At 46.7% G+C, this 24,708-nt stretch overlaps 1 pseudogene; it reads left to right on the top strand.

The window, feature by feature from the left end:
- Window positions 1-24,708, top strand: part of LOC141938240 (hydrocephalus-inducing protein homolog) — a 118,663-nt pseudogene that overhangs the window by 69,529 nt on the left and 24,426 nt on the right.

Raw genomic sequence — 24,708 nt, forward strand, 5'->3', positions numbered from 1 at the left:
CTCCAGAGTAAGGTGGCAGTACGTTGTTATCCGAAGCTGGTCAGAGAGGCAGAGCAGCGTGTGACTGTAAGTACCTGCTGGGGGCCGGGTAGGAGCTGGGTTAAGGCTGGAAGCTGCCCCTGTCCCTCCTCTGCCTTCCCCTCCCGTTGTCAGGGTGCTGTGGAGCCAGGCACTACCTCCCCAACTCTTTGCTGCCGTGCTTCTGTTGGAGGGGGCTGTCATGGTGCAGTGGGGGGTGGACTGTGTTGCTTCAGGATAAAGTCCAGGGTCTTGCCTGAACGTGCCAGCGGAGCTGAGATAAAGGAATGTACTGGGCATTGCATAGGAACAGCTGAAGCACAAACATGTGCTTCCGTCCATCCTCTTTGCTATGTGGGCAGTAACATCTTCTGTCACGTGGGCATACCTGCCAGTGCTGCCCTGGCCACACCGCTGGGCAGCTGGGCATGTGGTAGGCTGCTCAAACCGCCTGGAGTCTTGACAGGACACAGCTGGTTCCAGATAGAATAGCTTCCAAAAGAGTTGTTTCATGGTATCTTGTGTCCTGTGTGGAGCACAGATGCAGCCCTGCAAACAGCAGTGGATCCAGGGCGATTCCTCCTTCCCATCCACAACTGTCCCCTTTGCTGGCTGGAGCTCCCTTCACTGGAGGTGACCCAGTGCTGAGGCTCTGTCAAGGAGACATCTCTGTATCCTTCTGTGGAGGGGTCTGTGAGGCCAGAACAGAGAGAAAACAAGTGCTAATGGAAAAGAAATAATGAAAACTTGGACCCATTCCTCTCCACCTCAGTCTTGGCACAACGCTGCTTTTCTGCTTTCCTCTGACTCATCCAGCAGTGCCATCTCCACCTGCGTGTTGGTTGTGAGCACTGTGCAAGGGTGAAGTTAGGGGATGTCTGATAACTCCTCCCCGCTCTCTTCAAAGGTCTCTGGCTCAGTCCAGCAAAACTCAAGAGGGTACAAATACCCGAAGAGCAGAAATCCCCAAACATGTCACATCATCTCATGAAGGAGAAGCTAATGGGACAGAGCCACTTGCTTAGAGCGTGTGTATTCCGCTCTATATCATTAATTTACTGATGTTAAATATTTCAGCAGGTAATTTACGGGACTTCCAGGACTATCCTAGTGGCTGTGATCACAAATTACTCATCAGTGGCACTTGAACGAGAAAAGTCTTTCTGCAGAAAGGCATTTCTGTAGCTCTTGCTGGTGTTTTGCGTTTCAGCTGACTCCCTCTGCCTTCCTGAAGGAGATGTCTCTTACCACCAAGCAGAGGCTGGCCAGCACCCGAGAGATGAGGTGGCCCCGGATTACCCAGCTTCTAGACATGGGTGAAACCTCCCATCACAAGGTAGCCTTTTCCTGTCCTTTTCCTTGCTGTTTGATGTGACATTTGAAGAGGGTGTGTGTTTGTGACAGGAGTGCCTCCGGCTCATCTGAATACCTCAGTGACTAGGGCCTGTTGTCTTTTCAAACTGCTGGTGGTGGTGGAGTTCCTTCTGCTGGGGAAAGGTAGAACGTTTTTCCCTGGTGAGAGGTTGGAAGTCCTGATCTGTGCTAAGTCAATATAAATAACCTCTGCTGAAGTTGGTGGGTTTTGCTGGAGTTTAGCTGATACTGGGGGAAGGCTGGGGCAGGCCACAAGGGCCCGAGCTTGCCATTTTCCATCCTCCTGGTGAAATAGCCACCTCGTGCTTTGGTGTAGTCACTGTCAAATGCTTGGGGTCATGAGACTCCCTCAACGGTGGCAGCATTGGCCTTTGAAGGCTGAGGGCCTATAGTAATTACTTAAGATTTAACAAAACCAAGTGCATTAATGTTTTGGGTTGGAACAATGTGTGGGACCTTTACAGGGTGTTAGATTTTGCAGGCTGCCAGATATACAGGGGAATTGCCCTGGGCAGAGGGGAGTGGAAGTGCGTTCTCTGGATCACTTAGATGTATGTTTAAGCTGCTTTTCTCACAGGACTGCTCACTGTAGCACACAGTCCAAACGGGTGGATCGCTGAGGTAGGCTGTTGAGTGGAAAATTGGCAGCAAGAGACCTGTAACCAATTGGTTAAGGATTGCCCTAGGCAGCACAGGAGGTTGGGAACGCATCAGATGAGCGCACACATAGCTGGCAGCGTGCTGCAGGCACAAGCTGCCGTGTGAGCGTGGCTCCTGTGGAGCAGCAGGAGGCCTGCCTGGGTCTTTTGAGTGGGAACAGTGCAGCTGGGAGAGGGGAGACAAAGCAGGGAGGAATTTTCTCAAGTATTGCCTCTGCTCTGTGAACATTTGCGGTTTGTGTATATTTTCAGACGTGCTTCTGCGGTGGTATTAAATGAAATGGCAATAAAGGAATATAATAAAGCATCTATTTAAAGCCTGTGAATAAAGGAGATACCAAGTCCAGTCTTACTCAAGTTGCCCAGTAATGCTGAGAAAAGAGCTAAACCTTACCACTATCCAGCATTCACCTCCTTTGTCTTTTTCCCAACTACTGTGTTACTTTCTTTTTAGCCTTACCTCCTCTGGTAGTGTGGTCTTCTAAGTGGTTTCTAGGGTCTCTATCAAAAAGGTATTTAGGGATGTGTGGGACTCGGTCTCTCTGTCTCAGAGTAAAGATCATCCCAAAATTGTTTCCCATGGAGTCTCGTGTAAATTCTTGGGTTTCGCTTGCTCCGTGAGTGCTCGTGGCTCTTCCAGGAAGTGCTCTGGAGCTGTGTGACCATGTTAGCACAGGGCTCTGCTGGCAGTAAGCGCTGCCTTGCATTCTGGAGAAGGAAACCTCGAGGAACACCCGCCAAAAGAGCTTCTTAGCTTGAGCCTGCTCAGTGTGGTCCAGAAACTTTTGATCAGCTCAGAACACAGGTGGGGGGCTGTTTCCCTAGCGTGAGCCACGTGGACGTACTCACCAAGAGACTGTACTCCACTGGAGATCGGTAGGATTCTTTCATGAATCTTTCTCCCAGCAGCTGACCCTCCTCTCACCGCTCTGTCTTGCCTCTCCAGTTCTCAGCAGTTGACCTGGAGCAGAGCTTGTTTCAGCCTTTTCCTTCAGAGGTGGTATTTCAGAACTACGTCCCCGTCGAGTTCTACGAAGTGCCACTGATTCTGAGGAACACTGACAAGGTAAGTGCTGGGATGCGGAGCTTTAACACTGTGCTGGAAGAGGAGAGCAGTGTAATTCCTGTGGTTTACAGCATAACAAGTTACCTGCTGCAGCACAGCACATCCAGAATAAAATGTCTCACCACCTTTATTTTGCAAGACGGTGGAAATCTTCCCATGCTGGGAATCCTCCCCCTGATTTTGGCCGTGCATTGGTGGTATCTAACTCAAAGGAGCTTTTCTAGTCAGCGTCCTTCCCCTTGAAAGCCCTGGATTGATGGGAATGTTGAGGGTTGTACAGTTCTTTCTGCTCTCCTGCTTTACCTCGAGTGTGCACCATGTGCTGGTGGCTCCCTGGTTAATCTCGGTTTCTGGCAGGACACCTCTGCCTCTCACAGCCTGTTTAGCTGCCTCTGTGCAGCTCACTGTCAAAGCCCAGGGCTTGAGCCTTCTCCATGCTGGAGGAAGTTATGGTTAGTGGCATTAGCACTCCAGGAAGGGTGTTTTGAAGCAGCAGGGGAAACGGACTGATTTAGCAGAAGCAGTGGGAGGCCTTTAGGTGCCACTTTAGGCTCCTGCTAAGGTTAATGCAGTTCTGCTCAGGTTTTTCTAAGCAACGTGGCTCTCTGCTTTCCCTTTGGAGAACCACAGCACATCCAGAGTAATGTTCTCTTGAAGGTCTCCACCTTCACTTGAAAAAATTGTGATCGTTTGAGATTTCCCAGGAAAGTTGAGAAGGGAGAAGTTGAAAAATGCCAGCAGTGTTGTTGCACTGTAAGGAGGAAAATTGAGACCTTTTGAATTTCGGCAGGGGAAACGTTTGCTTGAATGAGGCATGTGCCAAGAGCAGCTGGTGGGAAAAGACAGGAGGGAGGAAAGGAGCTGAGTGGGAAGGTGCTCTGGGAGAGAACATTGTACATGCAAGGGTTTCTCTTGACACGTAAGAGTAAGTGTGCTGGAAGCAGAGAATGTTCAGAAAAAGAAAGGTGTAATTAAAGATACTGTTCTGTAATAAAGAGTAAGATGTGTACGTGAGAGGAGGGCAGGATGGGCAGGTGGAAGTGTACGTGAGAGCACGTGAATTAACCCCCCCTCCAAATCTACCAGTCTTGTTGGAAAACAAACAAGTGGACAAAAAAAGCTGTCAGGGCATGTTGCAGGTGGGGGAACAGCAAGAGAAGTCAAAACGTATTCTGAGATAACAGGTTTTGACAGGGACATGGTTGGAAATGGAAGACCCTTTGGCAAAGACAGTTGCAGGGTGGTCCCTCAGTTGTTCCTGGAGAGTCCTGCGCCATTCCTGGCCTGGCGTTTAGCTTGGGAATACTGGAAAGAGCAGCGTGGGTGCCCCTGTCCAAGGGATACCATTCATGGGGTCCTCGCTGATTCTGGGCACTCTTTGCTGTGGTATCCTCTGTCCTGATTAAAATGTGCCTCAGCTTCTCTTTTTTTCCTATAGCTCTGCTTTGTTCCCATTAAGTCTTTTGGCTTCAGCTGCTCTGTTATCCAGACAGCACTTCAAAGTATTTGACGTTGCCAAGTACCAGCCAACAGGCAAACAGTCAATTTGCTCTATTCATGCTTCCTCCAGTGGAAAAGAACATCTGCATCAACATGTCTGCTATTCCCAGTAAGAAATAATAAACTTGTACAGCTGCACCTTGTGATTTTTATGCCCTGTAAAGGGGAGGCAATGTGTGAGCTGTTGATTTTTTCCAAAAGGAGTTAGTTTTGAAGCTAGTAAGACCTCAGCCATTGGACAGCTCTGGTGTAAAAGTAAGATCAGCTTTAAGGAAAATCCTTGGCATATTTAAGTATACAAGCATAGAGATGATAAACCCAAGAGAAGTGGTTATATTCTAATTTTGTTGGCTTTTGGTGATGTCCAGCAACATTGTACTCTGTCTCAAAGTTTTCTCACCAGTTTCACAGATTCCTCCAAATCACACTGACCTATACTGCATGGTAGCCTGAGGTTGTCTGATCCATAAAAATCCAGCTGACAGCAAAGTATATATTCCAGATAGAGGCTCTGTAATCATTCAAATACAGAAGTGCTTTGCTGTATAGTTACTGCTCTTCCCTGTGTGTTGTAAAATTGCTTTTCTGTCTTCAGGCTGCTCCTCACCACCCTCAGCGATGTTCTGGGTGGCTTTTGCTGAAGGTCTTAGCTCATCTCCCAAGGGACTTGGTGACCAAAATGTTTGTCTGCAGTGTGAAATTGGCTCCTGGAACTCGCTGTCCCAGGGCACTGCTGGGAGCAAAGGACGTTTGGAGACTTCAGGACTGCCTTGGCCATGGGTTATCAGGCTCGAGCGGGTGGTGAAGAATGAACCTCCATTTTTCCCAAGCCTCACATGCGTTTGTTGTTTATCAGCGAAGCTGCCTGTCAGTCAAAATTGCCTGTTTTAGACTTTCTGAGATGAGATTTGATGCTCAAGGGTTGATATCAGTGTGCTAGAAAACACCTATTTGCTGCGTCTGTGCTTGTGGTATCCCAGAGGGCAGAAACTTGCAGCAAGGTGCCTGCCTGGACTCCTGGGTGTGGGGAGGAATTCCCAGAAATCTGCCTTGCCTGCACTGGGAGCTGCCTGGCTACAGGCACCAGGCAGCAAGAGCCTCCAGAGAGCCGAGAGTGGCTTTTAATAATGAAACCACACTGTGAGTCAGTGCTGGTCATGTATCTCAAGGCAGAAAATGCCTCTGAAGCCCATAATTGATAGGCCCAGCCTGGGGGGTTGTCTGGCTTTCCATCATTTTGGCAAGTTGACCGCTCTCATCTTCTGCATCAGACTTTCCTTGTAGTGTATTGGGCTTCTCCCTTGCTTCTTTACAGCCCCCTTTAAATTCCCTTAGCCATCTCCTTGTTTCTTGTCTCCTTGTCTTTCTATGTTCCTCGTTTTGCTCTTCAGGTTTCCTTTTATTCCCAGTAGGGCCACAGTGTCTGTGTCTCCTCCTCTTGCTGATCTGCCTGCATGACTGTAGCACTGCAGCTTGACTGTCCCACTCAAACCCAGTATGTTAGTAGTGAATTTCTTCCTCCCCCCAGTATAACAGGTACTGTTTTGCCTTCAGGTCTTTCATCCCCCTCCAGAGGCATGACTGCTTGGGTGTGTGCAGGCAGAAGCCCGCAGGTTCTTTGGGCTGGTTGATATGTGGACTTGATTCAGGTATTATCGCTCGGTGCTGCTGGTGTCTCACCTGCTCGGTGATTCCTTCACAGCAGGGCGTTGCCCTACTGCCTCTGGCCTAGAGCTGTTTTGCCCTGGCAGGATGGATTCCATCCTGGTGTATTAGGTGAATGTACCTCTGTAAGGAACTGAAGGAATTGATGCCTCAAACATTCATCGACACAGAAAACCTCCAGGACAAGCTGTGGCCTTTGTGATTAGTCTAAGGAATGTCACCCGAGGGAGCGGGAGTGTATGGAAGGCTGCACCCCCCACTCCCTTGCAGTTGTATTGACAAATTACTTATGTGGGCCTCAGAGTGGGGAAACTGAGTGAAACCAAAAGTTTCCCCTCAAGCACAAAGACCGCTAATCACTGTCTGCACTGTGTAAGCCCGGTACTGTGTGGCTCTATTGTGTAAGCCAGACACCATGCTTGCCTTGCTAACGACTTTGTGCCTTCACCATTGAAGAGGCGACAAGGCCTGACGAGAGGTGAGCATTTCTGCCCCAGAAGCAGAAGTATGTTAATCAGCTGATAAGATGAAACTGAAACTTTGCTGTGTGTGCACCCACCACGCAAGATGGTCGGACCTGAGACAACTCTGGATCCAGGGGTGCTGATCCAGATTTCTTTGACTCTCTTTCTCACCTTTCTATTTCTTTCCTTTCTTTTATTTCTTACAGATTTATAAGAGATCACATTGTTTATTATTCTTTTCCAAGTTTAAATTGTTTTCTACTGCAAGTAAAACATTTTAACCGGTCGTTTGGTGTCATTTCACCTTAATTTAACCCAAGGGGATCACGGAACTGTTGCGACTTCCTGGGCTTCCAGTCTGGGTTGTGACAACCTCAAGAGTTAAAAGTGCTTTGGAAAGGTGGTTAAGGCAGGATGTCCCCAGGGCATGGCCAGGTATTTTCTCCTCATGTTTCCATATGAGTGGCAAAATCATAGTTTCCTGTCTTTCCTGCAGGTTTTTCGGCTGGTGAAGGTTGTCTTGGAGACGTCGTCTTACTTCAAGTTGACCAGCCCCGGTGGTGTGTGCTGTAAGGTAGCACCTGGCATGTGTTCAACTTTCCGCATCCAGTTCAACCCTGAGGAGAACAAGGTGAGACTGGAGGTCCAGAGAGGTTGGTGCCTTCAGTGGAAGCTGAACCTGCTGGGCTGGATTCAGAACAGGGCATCTGCTGTGGGTTTTGAGGACTGTCCTGGTTCCAGTGGGGTTGCCCTGGATCTAGAATGGGGGGAAACGCTTTCCCCATGGTGAAGATTATGCTCTCGTAGGCTGGAGTCTCTTATGTGTTTCAGGCCATTTTTATCCTTCAGTGATGGAACATTTAGTGTCATGTCTGCTGGTTTCAGAGATAAGAGAGTCTTCCGTCTGTGGTGGGGCGGCCTCCCAAGGTGTTGGTTTCTGGTATCTGTCCAGTGCTGTGTGATTATGGGTTTGCTCCACTAACGGTAGATACAGAGATCTGTTTAAAAGTGACCTATTATTTGGAAGACCCAAAGTGAGCCTGATCAGAGTGGGGACCGCCACCTTTGAAAACTGGAGTCACCTTAATGCCTAGCGTGTTGGACACGGTAGCGAGACAGCGGAACATTATGTCTGAAGTCATCGCGGTTTTTACGCACTGGTTATAGCCCACAGCCTGCTGTGGGGTCTGCTCCAGGCTGTGGTCGGGCAGTCTGCAGCTGGTCCCCTCTTGGCACTGCAGGATGCTGTTAGCTGCTGCAGCAGGGACTGACGGGCTGTGCTTTCCCTCCCTGCGCTTCCTTGAGCGTTTACGAGGGAAGATGCATGTGGAACAGTAGGAAAATGGCAGGGTGGGGTACTCAGATAGTAGGTGCTTTAAATTCCCATGGGCTGCCCATCCCTTTTATTTTAGATGGCTTAGGCTGCAGGATTGAGTACAAAATTGCTAATTCAGAAAGACTTGCTGAAGATGAAACACTCTTCTGAAATGTGATACTCAGTTCTGTAGGACGTTTGCTGCAGTTCCCTTCCTGGTATTTTACCTTCCAAATAGGAGAAGCAAAAGCCCTTCTGCAAGGTCCAGTGTGAATATTTGATATGTCTAGGGAAGAAGATCCTTCTTTATTCTTTTTACATCTTGGCTGTGACAACATCTGTTACAGCAACCTTAAACCCCAGCTGGTGGGTAGCGCTGGGTGTTAGTTGTTGTGTTAAAGCAGTAGCTCTGTGTCTGTGCCTCCTCTGGCTGCCTTAGGTCCCTTCCAGGCTTGGAGGGGGCGGGTGTGGGAGAGCAGGAAATCCCAAGCACAGAAGAATCTGAATCTGTTCTGGTTAAGAGTTTGTTGTGTGCAATTCCTAAATCAAATTATCTGCTTGCTGCTTCAACAATGATAAAAATATCAGACGGCTTCAAAGCACCGAGGAAAAAAGATCAGGACAGCAAGCGAGTGATAAGATGCAGAGGTTCCATCAACTCATGGATAAGAGAGCTGCTGGAGGTAATGGCTCCTGGCCCTACTGCAACAGTTTTACCAGTGATTTCAGCGGGGGCAAGGGGATACTTGCAGCCCTGCAATGGCACACCGTCCATCTGGAGATGGATCTGCTCCTCCCTACAGTGAAATGATTTGGGTGATTTGATTTGCCTTCCTACTGCTAAACGCCAGACAGCTGGGGGAACTGTCTGTCTCTTTTGTGATCAAGCCAATGCCGGGGAGTAGCACAGTTGAGTTTGCTCTGGCAGGGCTGTCCCAGTGTCTCCCATCTGCAGCTCCTGCTACCACCTGCCTCAGGTAGGCATGCTAACAAGGCATCAACCCTGCAGCAGAGAGGAAGCAAAGCTATTTCCCACGTCCCCTGAGGCTAGGTGAGCTGGAAAGGGAAGCTGAGATTAGACACAGGAAGAACTCTTAAGTCTAGGGTAGAGCTGGAATAGGCTGCTGAGCGCAGGGGTGGAATTGTTAGTGCTTTTAAGTACTTGTCAGACATCTTGCAAGAATAGTTTGGGTGTAGAGCTGAGCCAGTTCTGGGGTGGGGAGATAGATCAGATAGCTTTTTAAGGGTGTGTGTCCCCAGCCTTGTCCCTATAATGCTCTGGGAAGGGGTGGGAAATACACACTTACCCTACGCTCACTTGAGATTAAAACAATTCCCGTGTCCAGCTTGTTAAATATTTCACCAAAGATTGCGTGTTGGTTGTGCCTGTGGCAAAGTCCTTTTGAAAATGCACCTGAGCATCCCCTGGTCAGTGTCAGTGAGGTCACTGCGTTGCTGGGATTGGAGTTAGTGCTGTGGCACAGCTGGGTGCTTAGTGGAGCCTTTGATCATCTGCGGTGGTGATCGAAGCGGGTTCTTGTTACTACTGGAATCCCTTACATGAAATTGCTCTATTTTGGTGCCTCTGAATCAAAGTATCAGATAATTTTGTCTGGTTCTGCCAGCTTGCTGTGAAAGCAAGGGAATCAATGGGATTGGTTCTTCTTTGCAAGTTAACAGCCCTGTTCAAGTCATGCTGCAGGAATGAAAGGTTGCTAAGGTAAAAAGTACTTTGACATTGCTGGATGCTACTGTTAGAGTCATAGAAAACAGCAGTTTTTCTTCTGCCGTGGGATGGTACTGAATGCACTGTGCTGAGATTGTTTCTTTCCCTGCAGGATTATTTCTGCCAGCTCACCTGCATCACAGAAAGGGAAAAGTTTATTGTGCCAATCTGAGCTATAGGTGCCCGAGCTATCCTGGACTTCCCTGACCAGCTGAACTTCTCCGTCTGTCCAGTCAAGTACAGCTCCCAGAAAACTCTGCTGGTTCGCAACATCGGTAACCGGGAGGCTCGCTACCGCATCAGCAGTGAGAGGTAAAGGAACTCGTCTTCTTTGTGTAAAACACTGTTGCATGATAACGTGGTTGGTAAACAGTAACAACAAGGAACCAGAGCATCTGAGCTGCTGTATTGCAGCCGTAGCTGGAAACGGGCAGGACACATGGGGTTTGCTGTTGCTTATAGTGTTCTAAGTGTGTTAGGCGTTGGAATGGGCTGCCCAGGGCAGTGGTGGAGTCCCCATCCCTGGAGGTGTTCAAGAGTCGGGTTGACATAGCACTTAGGGATATGGTGTAGTTGGGAACTGTCAATGTTAGGTTAATGGTTGGACTGGATGATCTTCAAGGTCTTTTCCAACCTAGACGAAAAGAAAAAAAAAAAACAAAACAAACGCGTGATGCAACCTTTGATAAAACTCTGCATGCTGCAGCGAGGTTTTGTACTGCAGTGGTGTCTCTGACACAGCATCTTGCAAGAGTGATTCTGTTAGATTGAAAGAGCAAACGAAGGAAGGCAACCTGGCTGCCCGTGGGCTGTGTAAGATGCTGCGTGGCAGGCGACAGCTCTAGGAGCTCAGTTCCTGTAGACCAAATGCAGTGTTAAGAAATGGGCAAGCTGTGAGCTGGTGAGAGAGACATTTAAGAATTTACCAGCAGCTGTGTCTTTATTTGCAAGTGCCATTAGAGATCATAGATCAAAGTAATTGGTATTGAGGCTCTGACAAGAACACTGTGTGGTCCAGGAACTTTGTTTTCCAGTAGGTTTGGTCTGGTCCCTGAGACCAAATATTAAGTAGAATGAGCTTTTAGGTGGAGATGAGCAGACACTGGCTTCAGAACTGCACCACAGCCCCAAAGCAGCATGCTAATGAGGGCACAGGCAAAAGATGCAGCAAGTGTCTGGTGCGTGAGTTGGGGGCCTTTTCTTCTAGAGCTTTCTCTCTCCCAGATTTCCTGGAGAGTGCTCGAATCTGTAAGGATCCAGCTTGCAACCTCCTGATCCTGAGTACCTTCTGAAACGGTTACATACCAGTGTCGGCCCAAGACACCCACGCTCTGGGAGGCTGCAGGCACACGGTGTTCCGATGGTCCCGAATCAAACGCCTGACATGAGTTGTGTTGTGAACAGCCTGTCCTGCTCCTTTTGGTCTCAGAAGAGAGTCACTGGTTTCCCAGTTTGCTGAATGGGAGAGGGTGATGCAGCTGCAGGGAAAGTGGTTCAGTTGGCTGGTAATTCGTGGTGAGTTGCTTCGTCATGGAGGTCTTGGTGTAGGAGCTGAGGTCAAGAATGCAGCAAAGACCAGCGCTCTGACTTGGTACACCTGAGTTGCTTCAGCTTCTTCTCCAGGAAAACAGGGCTCAAAAGGCTACTCTTTACTTCTCTCTTGTGAAACGTGAGGGTTTAAGAGGAGCTTCCACCAAAGCTTGTCAAGGTTATTTAAGCAGGCTTCTAGGATGCTATTTAAGGAGGCTTCTTCTTTTCCCTGTGGAAACACGTAGGCAGGAACTTGTAAATCACTGCACAGTTTTCCTCTGGGATCTCCAGATCTAGTTGTTGCCACCAAAATAAATACTCAGTGAAGTCCAGCATCTTTTTGCAATGTACTCTCCAACTCTTCTATTGAGTGATACAGCACATGTCGAATCCTGCTTGATATGGATTTTAAGAGTTTCTGAACTTCAGCAATTAAATATTTCAGTCCTGATTTGCAATAAAGAAATGGGAAGCATTGCAAACGTTTTATTTCAAACTACACAAAAAAATATTCTGAACAACTGGATTGGATGTGTACAGGGATGGAAAGCTGGTATGATTTCCTTTGTCAGCTGATGACATCTGCCATCTCTTCCATTTCATTGTGAACTTTTGAAAGCCACTTTGACATTTCAAACAGATGATTTAAATCTTTGACTATAAGTAGCATTTTATTCTAATTAAGTTGCCCTGACTTTCATTCAGATTTCTTTTTAAATACTCTTAAAAGAGTATTTAAAAACACATGCTTGCATGTGAGAGGAGGAGGAGGATGATTAGTGGCGTAGAAGGGAGTGAGAGATCTGTGTAAGCTTAGATCCATCAGGTGACCTCTGTATCCTTTATTCTCTATCTAAACAATTTAAACTTGTGTTCTGGCCTGAGCATGTTCAGGCTCTTGCCCATTCACAAGTCAGCTGCAGATGCCACCATTTCCTAGTCCATCGTGCTGCTCATATCATGTTTCCTTGCAGCTTTTCTCTGGATTTCCTTCTCTGTGGCACCAAGCATAACCTGTTTGCCTTCACCTTCAGTGCATTTTTCAGCCCATCTCCAATCCTAACCTTTCCCCTCAGTACTGAGAGCTCAGCTCTTGCATCTGGTCACTTCATGATGATGTTCCCTGCCTGTTACTCATTTATCTAAAGGCTTTGATGTTTTCTGTTGTGCATTTCCCTCCAGGGAAGAGCTCTTAAGTGAAGCCACGGGGCCAATTCAGCATCCTTCTGCTGTTCCCTGTTTGGAGCTCTCCCTTGCCATGGTTTCTACCAGAAGCATGGCTGCATTTTGACCACTTTTTCATGAAGGGAGAAAACCACCAAAGCACTCCCTGTTATGCAGTCTGGCTTTGTGCCTCTCCTCCCTCTGCATGTCCATACCCAGCTCTTAACTGCATAGCATGGTAATAAATAATAATAATAGTATAAATAGAGAAAGTCTCTTCCTGTTGTCTCATTGTTAAGGCAGGATAATGAGTTTCTGCTCCATGACATTCACAGAGATAAATGTCATTCCAGTACATTCGAGTTGAAAATGGTGTCTGGAAGCAGATCTCAGTGCAGCACTGCCTTTTCCTGACATTGCTGACGTTGTGCTATGCCATGCTATGGGGCTAGAGGGGATCAGTCCGAGATAAGATCCATTTAGGAATGTCCCCAGCAAGCTCTGAAAGCTCAGGAAATGATCCTGCGAGGCACAGTGCCTCAAGCCCCCTTGCATCCCTCCCTGTAATACCCATACGCTACGTGGAGGCGTGAGATTGGCCAGTTACCATAGGACGTGCAAAGACCATCCAAGGACATGAAAATAGAGCCTAGGTGCAGTGAAAGAGGGAAATACAGAGCTTGCGAGATGCTGACTCCACACAGGATTTCTCAGCACGGAGATGGAGTCTTGGATGCTTTGACTGTAGCAGACTGGGTTTACTGGAATGGCTATACTGCTTGACTTTGGCTGTTATACCATTACTAAAAAATAATATATGTGAAGATTAAACGACCTTTGTTTTTTTACCTGCAATAGATCTTAGTGGACAGAAGAGGCAATTCAATCTCCGGTAATGTTACTGTCTTCCTTGGGTTTGGAGGTAGCTTGTAATGAAATCAATTCTCCCAAACTCAAATGATTTTATAGTGCACCAATAGACCAAAGAAAGGTTGGCTGCAGAAGATAAAGATGCCACGGCACTTGAAGCGTATTGCAGCCTCCTTGCACACTGCATGTGCCAAAGGTGTGGTTGCAGGAGAACAGGCGGCATGGTGGTTTGAGGGCCTGGGCCACAGAACTGCCAGCTTTGTTCACTTGTCAGTTGTGTTTCTCAATTCTGTCAGGAGCATTTGGCCTTTGGTATCATCATGGGATGCCCAGCTGTCAAGATGGTGAAAGTAAGCAAGATGTAAATGCCAAAATATATCATTATGAAATTGCTTACAAATCTAGTGTTGCTTTCTTTCTGAAGGGCAATAACAAGCCAGATCTCGGCAAGTGCTGATGTGCAGGTCTCTCCTAAATTGGTGTGGCTAGATAAGTTTATACAAGCTGGGGACTGCAAGGTGCCATTGGGAGATCTGGACTTGTGAAAGTTTAGATGTCGTACAACAAAGCAAACCTACAAACGGACATAGTTAAAAAGCATGTCAGAAGAAAATGAGCTATTAAAAAACCTCCAAACCTTATCTTTTGTATCTTTCAGGAGCAGTAGTGATTCATTAGAAGGGTAGGTCTAACAGGATGACAATTATCCTAAAGAACAGGTCACACTTAATGGATAAAAAGCCAACGTCTAAATCACTAGCATCATCTCTCAGCAGTGGTTTTCATTTGGCTATGACAATGTGTCAGGGGTGTCTCCTTGGCATCTCTTCTTATCTGTAGGCTACAGGCAACAGCTTAGTGACGGTGACTGAAATTCAGGGGAGTTAAATTTAACCATGGAGCTTTCATCCTTGGGTCTTGGAGAACCAGGTCCATGTGAGGAATAACGAGCTCCTGCTACAGCAGTAAGAGAGTTGTCTTGTGGGTACAGCATGGGGTGGGATGTAGGACATGCAGTGTCTGATTTGTGCTCCGTTTCTCAGTCCTGAGAACTGAGTCCTGAACTTGGTTGGATCCTCTTCTTCTGACAATTTGAAAAGATGAAGATATCTTCAGGAGTGTTATTCCCATCCTATCCCATCCATCTGAGGGCAGGAGTATGTAGCCATGGGGAAGGAGTAGGAAGGTGATGGGATGGGAGGTAGTGCTGAAGTGTTGCCCGGGATCCCCCTTAACTAGCAGCTTTTCTGTTCTGGCAACATTTCGGAAAAAAAAAAAAAAAAAAAAAGGAAACAAACAAAATCTCTGCCTTTCCCACACCAGGCAATGGTCCCACCCAAGCCCTGGCAGAGACCTGCAGCAGTCCTGCCATAACCATCAGTGCGGATTCAGGACCGTGTAGAACAGCCTAGTTCTGAGGCTGGTGGTGCCTTGTCTTTCCTCCTCTCTCTCCAGAGTCTCAGGTCCAGCACACAAACATTGCAGGCCCCGTGCTTCGGTGGCAATGTTCTCGCTGGTTGTAATGGGAACAGGTCAGGCCCCTAATTGCAGCGATATCTCCTTAATGAGCAGAAACTCCAGCAATTTCATCAGCTGTCACTACTTACATGAGCGAAGTTCAGCTTGCGCATGGCTCCAGTTGTTCTCAATATTTTTGTGTGTGTTGCATTCTCTAATCATGGTAAAACTCTCCAGAACATGTTTTTAAGGTGACAAATTGACCACCAGCAAAGCACTAAACCAAATAACTTTTGTTTTCTAAGTGGGGCTGTAGAAGAGCCATGAACCCCAGCTGCAGAAGCATGTTTCACTTGACTTGTCCCTTTGCATTAAAGCACTGAGTTTTGTGTCTGTCAGCCAAGAGCCATTTACCTGGTGACAAATAACAATTGCTCATATTAAATTCAAAGTACCCCAACACATTTTCATAATTATTTTCAATGCATTGCACAGAATTTGCCTGGTGGGCCAAGCAAACAGTTATTGAGCTTGGATTACAACCCAGAGTCCCAGATTGCAGTGCTTGTGAATACACAGAAAACCTCCTGTTAAACTCGCCTTGATGTGCTCCTGGTAATGGCACTTCATGTAGCCAGGGGTTTAATGGTTCAGGATGTAAATGGGATCCCCCTTCCGTGTCTTGTTTCCGTGTCATTGTATTGCTCTAATCTGCGTTTGCACTTATTCAGCTTTTTCTGATTGTTCCTTTTCTTAGAGCAGCTTTCGTTGTAATGCCGATAAAACATGCCCTTTCTTAGGCTAAACTAGGATGTTTTCAAGGTAAAAAAGTGAATTCTGCAAATTAAACCATAATTATTCTCTGGTCTTCCAGAAGGACACTTATTCTCCCTGTCTGATTCCTAGGCTGCAGTCTCACTGGGACAAGTAATGCCCTGACATTTGCATCTCTTGAGGTGGAGTTTATAGGTGGCAGGAAAAGACAGATTCGTGAGGAAGTCAGTGTCAAGTTGTGCAGGCAGATAGCTCTCACCATCTCTGTGCTCCTCAAAACCCATCCTCTGTCTGTATTGCTAGCGGTCGGACTCCTGAGCCTCCCTGCAGAGAAGGGGATGCAGAGTATGGGGGAGATGAGGTCGTTTGACACCACAGGATGTTCGGAGAGCTGGATCTCTTCAGAAGTGAGAGTCAGTAGAGCCATTTCTGATCCTCTATGTTCTGGGTTTTTTTACTGACTGTGGCTTGTTTGCTTTTTGCTTGCACAAGTGAGCTGAAGTGGAGTAGACTGCAAAAGGAGTGTAGTCCCCGAATCGCCCACAGTAGCCCTGATGTGTCTCTTTCTCTGCGTTGCAGCCCCTTCTCTGTCAAGCCGTCCATTGGAACTCTTGGGATTGGCGATGCCATGCAAGTAACAGTGGAGTTTCACCCGCTGAAGACTGGGGATCATTCCAGTTCCCTGGTAGTTCACTATGACACAGGTAAGTGCTGGGCACTGCGTGGTGCACGCTCTCTGCATCCTTCAGAACAGAGCCCTTTCTAAGCAGAATAATGTTAAACTTCCTTTGCAAACTACTTCTGAAAGCTTTTCTTTCAAAACCTCTGCACGTTTCAGTGTTTAGAAGGGAGCAGATAAGGGACAAAGGCTGAGTCTGTTCTGTGTGTCCTGTGTGGCTGTGTGCTGGTCCATCCCTGGTGTCAGCATGGTGTTCTCCACCCAGCACGCCCCCATGACAGTCATCTATCATCATTTCCCATTGCTGCAGCCACCTTAATTCCCTCTCCAGGTGTGCCTCCCCTGTCCTTTACCTCAGGGAAAAAGTGAGAAATAGTTGGTGTTTAGGGGGTTGTTAAAGTGGATCCCCTCAAGCAGGAATGAGATTTTTGGCAGGCTGTTTTGCTGGGAGTTGCTGAGTGGAGGAAGGAGGAACCTTGATTCTCCATTGCAGTGTGCACATGCAGGTGTGAAGTTTTATTCCTAGACAATGCTCTGTTTGAAGTGTAACGTGGGGAATGCATGTCTCTGTCGGACTCTCTCTAAATGCCCCCGTCTCTTACACACCTCTGTCCCCTGTACTGCTTCTCCGTTGTCTTGCCACAGACCCTTTTTTTATGTTGCCCTCTACTCACCTACATCCCACACTTCACAGCATCAGGACTGAAGCAGCCAGGACTTGAGGGCTCTTGGGGTTTGGCAGGGAGTGCTCACTGCCTCCCAAGATAGGTATAAAATTTATACTAGGGTCTACTAGAGAAGCCAAGCTCAGGCCACAGAAATGCTGTCAGCTTTGTAAGTCACTTTAAGATTAAGTGGGAAAAACTCAAGAAAAGGTGTGATGTTAAAATGCCTCTGTCTGCCTTGGTTCAGCAGAGGTATCTTGTGATGCCAGTCGAGACACTTCCTCAGTTGCCTGAATGCATTTGGTGTGCCTTTTCTCTTGCCTGAAAGAGAGGTTTGTTTTGTCCCTATTCCTGAACTTTGGTCCTGGGAAGTGTGATGTCCTCACCTAGGTGCTGCTGTGATGCTTTAGCCCAGCAACGAGCATTTTATTGTCTTGAGTTTGTAGAAGTTCTAGAAATGCTCCTGTATCTTCCAAATGCTCTTTGTAGGCTTCTGAGTTATCACAGCTTTGTTTAATATTTTTCAGTCAATGACACATTCACAGAGAATGGTTTATGCTCACTCAGAAAAGCTCATTGGTTTGGGTAACACTGTCTTGACAGAACTACTGAAATTTCAGATAGAGAAGGACAAAAGGTGCCTCATTTGTATGCATATAGGGAACCTATAGGATAAACTTCAGAGGGATAGATCTTCTTCTGAGTTAGATCAGGGCTAACTACCCTAGAGGTTAGGGCTGTGGGGTTTATACCATGTGAAATGAAAGGTCCAAGTGAAGAATCCAGGGCCAGGATCTTCACAGCTTGCTTTGAAAACCTGAGTCTTGTTCTTACTGAAACACCTGATTCCTCCATGGTTAATCTTTGAAAAAGTGATTTTCATGGATAGGCCACAGGGACCAAACTATCTGCTGGCTCTGGAATAGGCAATCTCCCCGGAACATGGTGCAGCCACCTGGGAGATGAAGCCAGGATTCATTCCTGCCTGTCAGTACAGCACTGCAGTTATTTTTCAATAAACCACAGACTGAGAAGGAGAGCAAGGAATAATTAAGGGATTATCTCTCAAGCTTTGAAGCATACAAATAAGTAAAAGGCTGCTGAGATTAATTGCTGAAGTGAAACCAAAACATTTAATCAGTCTTAAAAGCTGCTTGTTGCAGGTGTAGTGCAGAGCAGCAGACAATGTTACCCAACCTGGCGGGGCGAGCCCTGGCTGATTTGTCCTGTGCTAAGTCAGACTCCCTGTGACTCACATACAAAAGCAGCTGGGTTGCTCTTTCAGAGCCACCAACAGACTGTTTCTTAGGAAACAGAGGCACTAAGAGCAAAATATCAGTGTAGGGTGTTGGGAGGCATTTTCCTTGCTTTACTGTGTGTCTGTATTGACTTGCTCACAAGTGGCAGTAATTCTCAGTGAATCACACTGTTGTTAGTGTGACTGACGCAGGATCAGGTGCATGGTGCGTGGGTTTAGTTTTTGCTGAACTTGAGTCAAATCTGTCCCTAGCATTGCTTAAGCAAACATGGAGCTCTTCCCTTTGCCTGCTATTTGGTTGATTAGAATTGTGTGTCCTTTAGACTGTCCTGGTTAGGAGTACAGGTGTTGTCCCCTAGATAGACTGTCTATGTGGTGGTAGTTGTGTTGCTACAAACTTTACAGGTGAGTGTGAAGAAAATGTCTTTGCTGCTAAGAGCATAATGATTTACAATGAAAATTTGACCTTCACTGCTTTATATGTCCAAACTCCTCCATTTCCCCCATGTACATGGGTCTGGTGTGAAAAATCCCAGCTCATACTCCAGCTGGGAATGTAAACATGTCGGGATGCTGAATCCCTCTCTTCGGCTAAAATTGGTGCTGGGTTTGGCTGAACCGGCTTACTTTGGTAAATGAGGCCACCCATGCAAGGGCTTGGCGCTGTGTTAGTGGTCACTGAACACATGCAGGAAACTCATGAAATCCCAGCCCTGGTTGTTTACTGCTGTTTGAGGTTGAATAAGTAACTGTAGCATGGACGTGCCAGCACATCTGAACATCTCAGCTACCCACAAGGATAAAGCATCCGAGAAAAGCACTGCCTTGCTGTGATAGTCATCTGTGGTTTTGTGTAGGCTTTGGAGAAAACAACCACCTTTGCAGAGCTCTGTTCTCTTTCCTTTAAGAACCCCCTTTCAACCAAGGGTCTTGTCATCTGTCTTGCAAGGCTGGCATTGCAATCAGTGGCTTCCAGGAACTTGTTTGAAAATGAAATGAAAATCCTATTGATGTAGTCTCTAGATCAAGCCTTTTCCTTTCTCTTTTTTCTCCTTTGTAAATCCACTGAGGCATGTGGACAGGCAGCAGGGTTTAACTGAGGTTTAGCCCTTGTTGTGCTGCATTTTCCATTCCTGAGATCACTCAAACAAGTTGCTGAGTGTTCTCAATTTGCACTGACTTCAGCCAGAATGGAGGAGGCTCAGTACTTGTCTGAGCAAACTCCCTACCTCGTTGCATACTTGAGTCGTCCCTGTATTGTGCAGGATACCAGGGTGGGAATACCGAAACCATTTTCTGGTTTTAATCTTAGTCTTGTGCCAGTGTTTACAGGGACTCTGACGTTGCCGTGAGCAGCGTTAAGTTACTGTTGAGCTAAATTCATGGCAACAGACCATGAGCTTCTGGCGGCCACCGCTGTGTGCCACTGCCACTCCAGCCTGCAGTTGTTCATCTTCATGCACTTCTCCATTCCTTCCACACCAGGCAGATTTATAGTAGCTGCTTACAAGTGCTAAGAGGTGGGGAAATCTTCCACTTCCTAAGCAGCAGGCCCTTTTGAATCCAAAGCTTCACTGTAGTGCACTAACCGATGTAATTCTTGTTTATTTGTGTTTAGTGCTGGCAGATGGTTAGAAACTTACAGTATTCTTACATTATTACAGTTTTTAAAGAACATCTTGTTTCCCGTGTTATCCTAAAGTGTAAACCAGAATGCCGTACAAGAGGCTTCTCTAGATTTTCCTTGGTCTATCAGGCATTTAAAACCTTTGCAAAGGGATTTTTCTTTCTGCCTGTCATAGGTGGTGAGTGCACGTTGTGCTTTTTTTCCTTCGCTTGTGAGAATTCCCAGCAGTGTGGATGGTTTCTGTCAAACTTGTATGTTCTTGTACATCTGCTTCAAAGTGAGTGGAGGAAGTCGTATATTGTAGGCAAAAGAAGTGCAAATAGGAGTTTGTGCAATTATATGTTGTCTTTGCATCTTAATAGTAGCAGCACTGCAACAGACCGAGGATTGGTAACTAATACTTTATACAACTGATTGGTTATATGCTTTTATAGTTCAAATCACTTAGATTAATGGGTGAGTCTAGTTGGTCTCCAAAGTGTTCGTTTCTGTCAAAACAGCTAATAGGTAACAACTGTTTCCTGTCTTTGTTCCCCTCTTCTAGAACTGCTTGTAATAATGAATTTTTCTTATACTGTTTTTGATAAGGTCGTTCTGCTCCTTGCAGAGTATGGCCCCTCTCCAGGGCCTTGTGTTTCAAGAGAGATGATCTGTCACTTTGAGGGTAGATGAAGGGGAGTTAAATTTGTGCTTCATTTGCTTGAGGTTTCTTTGCACAGCTTTGTAGCTCCACAACTCCATAACACCTCTCCGAACAAAAAGCCTGCTCCAGCAACCCATGGAGTTGACTGCGTGAGCACAGACTGGGATATATGTACTAGGAGGGTCACTTGGAAGTTAAAAATCTCCTTCTGGCTGTTTTGTTCATCCTCAGGCATGCACAGAAACAGACTTCTGTGTGACGCTGCATACCCCATTTTTAGCACATGAAAGATTTCTGGAAGAATGTGGTTTTCATCTCTTTGCAGGTCATCCTTGACCTCAGCTTGTCTACTCTATCATCAGTGGAAATCACTGACATGTTCTGAAGTGTCATTACCGGTGGATGTGTTTCAGGGCAGAACTGACCATTCATTAGCCTCCTTTCCTTGTGGATCGATCAGCATCTGCTGAGAAGTAGAAGAGCAGCTTGAAGGGTGACTGATTTATTACGTGGTCTATTGGGCATGTCTTTGCCAGGCAATCAGAATGAAAGTTCCTGCACTATTTTCCCCATGGCCAAAAGCAACGTTTCAGCCAGTCAGGTACCCCATCGTATCATTACTGTAGTAGCAATAATGGTTAAAAATAGCCCGTGGCATCCTGGGTATGCGGCAGTGGTCTTTCATCATCCGACGGTTTCATCGTCCTTTTCAATACATTCTGCGAAGCTCCTTCATGCTGGGCAGGACGAAGCCTCCGTGCTGGCTCCCAGATATTCCTGTGCCAGAGTATTTCATCCTGGAAGGAGGCAAACAGTTCTTCCTAAGCACAGTGCAGAGGGGGTGATGGGGAATGCTGTGGGTGCTCGGTCACAGAAGGAGGCACAGCGAGAGCCTGACTGCAGAGGAGATAACTTAACGTGCAGGAGAGCTGTCTGAAGAGCCTGCAGCCTGTCCTGTGGAGCACTGCTGGCTGGTCACTGCTTTCCACCTCCCTTTTCATCCCCATCTGTTGTCTTACGGCTCCTTGCAGGGCCTCTGGGGTAGAGACCCTCTTCTTGCACTGTGCTGCGTGGGCTCAGTGGGTGTTTTGCCGAGGCCGGGGCCACACTGGGGACTCTGACTGTTACAGCAATAACTGTGGCCACAGTAATGACGAGGATGCTCTGAGCTTTGTTGTAGCCTGGGAATGGTTCTTTAGAAACACCTGTGTTAGCAGCAGCAGTTATTTAGTGGTGAGGTTTATAAACGAGGTCTGGAGTAAATAACGTGATGGTTTAATGATGTCTGAAGGCAGCTCCTGAACACCACCTCGGAGAAGCACTTACAAATGACTGTCGCTGCTCTGCATTTTGCTCTAGGGCTGGAAATACAAGCGTGGGGACGGACAGACAGCCTTTCTCAGGCCGACGGAGACTCAGCGCATCTTGTAGGTGAAGCCATTAGCTTCCCAACAGCGAAACAACTCAGAGCAGTGCTCCTGACTCTGATCTAGTGGTAGCTCTGTGGGAGACGCAGCAAAAACCACATGGTGGGGGGGCTGGATCAGGCTGTAGGTGACTTCTCCAGCTTTCCAGAGGTCGCTTAGCCTGGTGAAGTGACTCGCTTCTTCGGCGGTGAAGTGGTAACAGAGACCTCTGCATGCTGTTTGAAAAACAAGGATATGCCGGCAGTGGAGGCAGCTGGGTATGATAGTAGCAGGAGCAAAAGAATTACTTATCATAGGTCGATATGGGGGTACAGTAACATCCTTTTGAGTGAAGAGCTCTGCTTTCATTGCTTGCTTGTATTTTCAGTGAAAAAGCAGCAGGACCTGTCTCTCTCCAGCTGCATTCATAGAAGAGATGAGAGCAAGGCACTGTCTTCTGACAAACTGGGCAAACGAAATTACACTTGCTTTCCATGCTACCTAAATATTCCAAATTTGACTGTCATTCACTCCTAAAAAGATTTAAAATCCAAATTCAGCAGAGAGGGAGACACAGGGATAGAGGAAGAATATGTCTTGGTGAAGACAAAATGCATCAGGGTGCTGTTTTGTTTCTGTTCAGTCTAATCAATCTGGCTACCAGCTTCCTAATGTTTAGAGCAGTAATCAATGAAGGAAAGTACCAGCTGTTGAATACTAGGAAAGCGTTCTTCATAAAACCTGAAATTTGTTTTGAAATCTTGTTCAAGGGTTTGCTCATCCATTCATTGATCTATACTTTCAGGCTAAACAAAATCTGTCTTTCTGTTTAAGAACAGTTTGTACTGCTCTGAAAATTATTCCCCCTTGCACCAGGATGATCATGCAGTATTAGAAGAATTCAGAAAGATGTTTTAGCTGTTCTGTAAATTCTCTCTTTGTCTGTTTCCCTGCACAACAGGAGCCCCACAGAGGGTGACCCAATGCTATATTTCTCACTTCAAGATAGTGAAAAGTTATCATGGTGTGCTCAGATACCTGTGTCCGTAGTCACGCAGATGGATGCTGGGATAAAACACAGTGGTGTTTCTGCTGCGTCAAAGAGCATCGCTCAGGAGTGCACAACCCAAAGCATCTGCTCTACTGCTCTATAAAAAGTCTAGCTTTTAATTTCAAGTTCAGGCATTGCTTTGTTCAGGTTGCAGAGAAAAAGCTGTGTCCTGCCACCTGTAGGAAATGTATCAAAAGCATGTAAGAATGAGAGAGTTGACAGCCTGTAATAAGATCATGTTGTGTAAATAACGATAGGGCAGATACATCTAGATTCAGTAAATGCGCTTTCATGGCAGCCAAGCATCCCAAACCACACGCCATGGACATTACCCTGTCAAGTGAAATACCTAGTGCTATGTCGCTGTTACAGTACAGAGGGGTTTTTTTTAAAAACTTATATATTAAAGAGCCAAGAGTCTTAAATGAAATGTCACATCTAATTTGAGACCCAAGACATGAAGCCTGCAGCCGCCCGTGGCCGACCCTGGCAGGTCCGCTCTCTGTGTCAGCTCATTGGCCTGGCAGACAGATCCGTGGCTCCTCCTGACTCGCTGGCAGCTGTGCACGCTCTCCTGGACCCAGAGATTTGTGGGTTTATGTATTCAGAACGATGCCGAATGCTCTCTGTGGTAGAAGGTGCTCCAGCAAACCGTCCAGCCTTCAGAAGAGTCCTCGGTGCCTGCAGCCAGGACCGCAAGGGTGGCTGCGTCCCCAGCTCCTCCCTGGGAGAGCAGCAATAGGGGATGTTTAGCAAATTGTGTAGAAACAGGCAGTGCATATGCTTTCTCCCTCGTGGGCTCTAGAGTTAGCATTTTTCTGTGCTGGAGGCTTTATTCTCATCACTGCTTAATAGCTTCTGATGGCTTTATCTTCAAAGAATTTGTCCAGTTGCTCTCTGGATTTACAGCTGTTAGCCTCTACAGCCTCCTGTGGCAGTGTGTTCCAAAGGAAGGAATACTCCCTGGAAAAGTGCTACCACTTTTGTGTAATTTCTGACTAATAACATTATTTCAGGCCCTCAGGTTCCTGTTTTATGACAAATAGTGACCAGTTTTTCCTTATTCATGTTTCCCAGGCCATTCATGCTTTTACAAGTCTCTCCCATCTATCTCCCATATGATTTCTAGGATGAGGAGTCCTATTCAATCTTCTTATAAAAGCTGCTTCATACTTTTAATTGTTCCTTCTGCCCTTCTCTATTTAGCTTCAAATGATTCAGCTTGTTTTTTGAGATCAGAACTATACCCAGTATTTCAAGACGCATGTGGCCATGAGTTTAGACAGTGAGACGATGATAGTTTTCGTGGTGTTTATTTTGCAGTAGTTTGTCATCTTGATCGTTGTAGAGTGCTGGCTCGTGTTTCCATAAACCTGAGCTCGAAGCACTGTGCATGTCTCCCATTTCTTGGCTCCTGGCTCCTTTGTTTGCCAATATATGCCAAGGATTCAGTGGAGGGAGAGGCAATGCTTATAAAGCATACCCACCTCTGTAACCCTCCTGAACATCAGTTATTTTTGTATGCCAAGTTGTCCATTATAGAAAGCAGATTGCCCAGTCATTGTAAACATTGCTGCTGTCCTCGCAACGTAACTCATCTCTGGCCACAAATCCCTACCACTCCAGACTCCCTTAAGAGCAGAGAAATTGAGGCTATACAGGCATGAAGACTGAATTCTCTGTGTGTGGAGATGAGTGAATGACTCTAGAGATCTACTGTTTTAAGGGTGAGTCTTGCTTCATTCCCCAGTGCCCCCCCAAAAGAGGGGGCTCCTTTTTTTTTTTTTTTTTTTTCC

This window comes from Strix uralensis, chromosome Z (assembly GCF_047716275.1).
Source record: "Strix uralensis isolate ZFMK-TIS-50842 chromosome Z, bStrUra1, whole genome shotgun sequence".
NCBI classification, from domain to species: Eukaryota; Metazoa; Chordata; class Aves; order Strigiformes; family Strigidae; genus Strix; species Strix uralensis.